At 39.0% G+C, this 5,400-nt stretch overlaps 1 protein-coding gene across 1 annotated transcript in view; it reads right to left on the bottom strand.

Moving 5' to 3' along the window:
• Nucleotides 1-5,400, bottom strand: part of tsnare1 (T-SNARE Domain Containing 1) — a gene marked incomplete in the record, with an annotated part of 179,588 nt that overhangs the window by 132,781 nt on the left and 41,407 nt on the right.

Here is a 5,400-nt window from a genome sequence, read left to right as displayed (position 1 = left end):
TCCAAATCATAGATACACTGTCATTTCATGCAAGTCTAAGTCAAGTCTCAAGTCATGACTAGCAAGTCAAAGTCAAGTCAAGTCTTTTATCACTGTTAATCAAGCAAGTCACAAGTCCTCAATCTGGCGACTTAAGTCTGACTCGAGTCAAGTCACTCGACTCGAGTCCCCCCATCTCTGCTGTCAAGCATAAAATAGTGAGCTTTTACACCCTTTCATTTTCAGTACTTATTATTAACACCATATGGCGTGTCAATATGTGTTGATATTGAAGCCGTGTTGTCCTGTCATCCTGAATGAGACACTTGGTTGTGCTGGAAGTGACACACTGCCTCTCAGAGTGCGGGGTGGAGGGTTGAGAGCTTTTTGCCAGGAGAGGGAGAAGAGAGATTAGCCTAAAAGACAGCTCTATTAGAGACTTAACCTGGGCTTTGATCATTTCCTGAGCTCCCCTTCAGATCAGCCCGAGCAACAGACGGCAAATCTGACAGGCTCCTGCTCTACCACCCCACCACCACCACCACCTCATAATGTACCCAGGCTTCACTGTGATCAAAGACCCCCTTTTCTGGTGACTGTGGCTCCCATCTGTCTGCCCACAATAGAAAAGACTTGGAGAGGGAAGCTGACTGTCAGACTGAGTGAAAGGGAGTATTTTAGGGCACACATACGAGTACAGTATGCTGGAGTCCGGAGACAAAAAGCGTATGTGATGTTTGTTATTTTCTCTGACACATCCTCTCTTCCCCCTCCACTCTGTATCTGAATTCCAGCATAATAACTTGTGCCAGCTACTCCCCTCGAGTGTCAAACATGATTGGTATGAACATACATTCTGTATACAATGCTATAAATGCGCGGTACAAAGCAGGCAGATAAGGGCATATTCATTTGTCGCTGATTGGCCAAATAGGGAACATTGGAGAGAAAGGAAAGACCCGAGGCCGTATTCATAAAGCTCAACACTAACAGCAGCGGATTGCACTAAATTTTCTGCTCAGTGATTTGAGCTTTTTCATAAATTGACTCAGGTTGTGATTGCCTGAAACACACTGCAGCATGCATACTCTCAGCAATTACTTCAGTGACAAACGATGGAAATCAACATGTTAATCAAGTCTTACATAGTTAACAGTCACGCTGATTATGTGAGTAGTAAGGGTGAGAAAAAAGGACACATTTGCCTTCAAAATAACATTGAAGGTTCATTCTAGCTGGAACAATAATCATGCTTTACACATAGCAAAAAGCTCTAACTTTAATCAAGTGAATCATGATATTAAACCTACAGTGAAGCACTTGTCTGTAGAATGTAGCATTGTTTAATTGTTTCTGATGGTAGGGGATTTGATTTGTAGAAAAATTTGACGATCCAGGTAAATCATACTGTGCTAGTAGCTCCACTTAATCACAATGCCTTGAGCTGAATACTACAGCTAACATAATCTGATTGTGCCTTCTTTCGCAATCAATCAGGGGCATCACACTGGGAACTTCAAGGGGTCGCCAAATTGATTACAACATATCCTGAGAGGAACTTAAACTTAAAACCAAAAATGTCATCCTCTAGTGGTTAAGTCAGGGGATTACCATAGCCAGCAGGAATAATCCTCTGTGAAACATAAATGTGTGAACCATATTTCATTGCAATCCCTCCACAAAATATTGAGATATTAGTCTGGACCAAAGTGGTGGTCGACCAGGTGACTTCGGCATCTGTTGGGTAAATGTCTGTATGTTGGTTACATAGTTTTGCACAAATAGAGACACAGGCAAAACTGACTGACTGCAACCAAGAACTATCTAGCCATTTGAAGCCAAGTCCCTGCTGGAAACACATGGAGTCTGGCTGTCTTTTGGCCATCGCTGAAAGCACATTTATTAGGGTAGTACTGGATGGGTACCTGGGCCACTGCTCTCCTGCAGAAGTGTGAGTGACATTAGGGTTGTAGCTACGGATTGAGCTAGCTGTACTCAAGGTTTGTCAGCTCTAAATGATTACAATATATAAGTGATAGGTGAAGCTGTGTGTTATGTTTACTGTACAGCCACAGGGAAATTAATCTCTTTAACATGTTTTTTTTTAAATCAATGACTTTGCTTAGTACATGACGAGTGATAAGTTTACCACCATTATTTTGGTGTAACAGATGATATGAATAGAGTTATTTGTAGAGTAAAGCTGCTGAAATCTGCCACCAAAATCTGCATCTCTACACAGCTTATAAGGATTGTTTCTTGTATACTTCCTGCCCATCACTGGGACAACACAGGGATGAAGTAAAAAAAAAAAAAATGAGTAAGGTAAAGGGCCTTGGTAGAGACCTAACTACTGGCCATATTAGAGTTACATCTGTACATCTAAGTGGCCAGAAACATGACTCCAACTGGGTAATGTACTGTATGCTAGTTGTAAGAAGACAATTGATATTTATCTAAGCCCCGATGTCCATAGTTACTATTGCTATGTCTGTATATGTCCATTACAGTGATAACGATAGCAGATAGCACATATAAATTTATAATAATACTTTGATTCAACAGAGAAATAAACAAAAGCAGGCTTCTCATTTATAGCTGATGACTGGGGATGTTATTGGCTAAAATAACATAAATTAAGCTAATGCTAATGCCAATGCTTAAACTCCTTGAGTCGGACCCTGTAAAAGGTTATTAAATACGTAAAGTTACTTAATGGCTGTATACCTACCTGATATAATGCTAAAGACCGAGGCTAAAGCTACATCCCAACAGTCGGACAGTGAAATATGACACATATGCTATTATTATTGGTATGCTCAAGAGATACAACATATCAGACACCAGTTTGATCCCAGACAGCATAGTGTTAGTAAGGCCTTACTTTTATATGGCATTTTAGGCCTGTTATGTACAGATTGTAGGGAATGTAGTTGCCATGCTTTAATAACAGGCTCTTTAAAGGTCCAGTGTGTANNAGAGGGTGTGAGACATTGTCCAAGATGGATTTATGCTATAATATGATCAGCAGCCACCGTTTGAAATTATCTGGAATGCATTTGGTGAATTGCTTTGTGTATTTTGAGGTGAGGTGGCCTGTTTCAGTTTGCAGTTTGAGTTTAAAAAAAATATATATTAATGCATTGTCATTAATGCACATGGATATTCTTTAGTCGTACAAATGCTTCTTTGTCCTGCCCACAACATGAAACATTGGTTCATTGTCCTCACCACCTTTTCATCTCCAATTCTATCTGTACTGAGTCTTTCTCCATCCGTCTATCTTTTTCCCACAAACACGCGCACACAAACACACTCACACACCTCCAGTTTGGCTGGGAACAGGTTTTGCCTCAGGGGCTCTGTCTTGCTCATACCCTATTACTAAGCTAATGAAAGCACTGAAAGGATCAAATCCAATGAAGCTGCTTTTCACACTGCTTAACCCTTGTGAAAACCTGTGACCTCTGCGCAAGAGCACACTCACGTACACATACATATACACAGATGATTAATACCTAGTGTCGTTAAGTATATACAACAGGGGTAAATGGAGAGTTTATGCACATGTATGTACAAACAGAAAACTGTCAGTGGCTTGTGCAACCCTCATTTGTGCACTTTTTTCCCATGTAATTGTTGTATTTGTGTGTAGTTTTACTCATGTACATGCACTGTTGATTGTTTGAATTATTGATTTCTTTATGAATAATAAATGTGTTGTGATGGCTGGAACACCTGACTCTGATTACCTGCTTATATGTAGGAAAGTGGGTGACTACTAAAATTCATGCAAACTTTCATAAAGCCACAATGTTTACATGCAACTGGTACAAATAACAATGCTGCTGTTATTCACTCTTGGGAGATTAAAAAGTTTCATACTGAACATGTCCCTTTTTGCTCATCAACTGATGGATTTCTGATATGTCTAAACTGAGCTCCATGTTGTCTGATCTTGATTCATAAGTTCTCGAACTTAAAGGTCGAGTGTGTAACATTTAGGAGGATCTATTGGCAGAAACTGAGTGTAATGTGCATATGTTTTCATTAGTGTATAATGAACTGACTATCGTTTTAGTTACCTTAGAATGAGCCGTTTTTTTTATCTACAAACGCAGCAGGTTGCCTTCACTGGAGTTCGCCATGTTTCTACAGTAGCCCAGAAGGGACAAACCAAATATTGGCTATAGACAGGGGCGTTTCTCTGCCACCGTAGTTTCTCTTTCATGTTTGGAAGAGGTTGGGGAAGCAACAATTCTATTTGTTTTTCTATGATATTCTCTCCAGCAACGAAAGCATGAATAATGTTTTTATGTTTCAGGAAAAGTCAACATGTCCTTTGTCAAGTCACCATCTGTTTGTATGAACAATGGGTAAAAGGACTTATATGAAAGGTGTCTCTCACAGTGACAAACCGACAGAGATGTATCACCCAACTCAGTTCCTCTCAGCTCTACAGAGCTTTTTAGCATCTTTCAGCTTAGTGTTTTGGTTTTACAGCCCGCAACTTTAGCAGCTCTCGTCAGCCTTGTTTTCAGCAGGCAGTTGTTTTCAGTGAAAACGCTCTGATAAACCCAATGTATAACTGGTGAATATAGTGGAGCATTTAACAGCTAAGAGACAGATATTTCCCTCAGGAGTTGGTGGAGACCAAAACAGAGCCTAATATTAGAGTTAATATTGGACTTGACTGGCATAATTTAATTAATGGTAATGGTTCCTGTTATTCAGTCTTATTTGACCATTTCTGTCATAATGAATCAATAAATACGATGTGGACTAGGCAAAGCAAAAATGGATGTGTTATGGCTCAGTCAAATATGTGGATTCAAACAAGTCCCTATACAGACCTCAGATAAGACAGCAATTGCAGTAAATCATAATCACTGACAGGTAGTTAAGCAGTCACATTTTTACACAACTATCTGTACTTTTTACTCTTTACATTTTCAAAAACAGGCTTGTTTCTTTAGTTTTAATCGATTTGAGGGGAATAATTGTTTATCATTGCACACTTTCCCAACATGAAGACTATTGTATAACACCTGATGTAACATGACAAAAACTACATAAACTATGAAAAAGGTGTAAACTACATAAATTATGTAAAAGACATAATGAGAGACTTGACCCTATTTGAAGTTTTGAAGCTTTGCACAGAAACAGCCGAGAAACCAAGAGAGTACTTTTGACTTTTATACTTTGAGTACATTTCAGAGCCTGTACCTGTTCAGTATCTGTACTTCTACTTGAGCAAAGAATGTGTATACTTTTGCCAGCTTTGCTTTCTATGCCCGCAATATGTACAATATAATATAATACAAAATTTCCGTAACAGTTAAACACAGTGATATCTCATGGCAAAACTTTTACTTATACAGCATTTTAAAGCAATTTATATGGAATAAAGTTCTTTTT

Source organism: Morone saxatilis, unplaced genomic scaffold, assembly GCF_004916995.1.
Source record: "Morone saxatilis isolate NCDOM2014 unplaced genomic scaffold, NCSU_SB_2.0 Contig24, whole genome shotgun sequence".
NCBI classification, from domain to species: domain Eukaryota; kingdom Metazoa; phylum Chordata; class Actinopteri; family Moronidae; genus Morone; species Morone saxatilis.
This window is presented reverse-complemented; position numbering and strand designations above follow the sequence as displayed.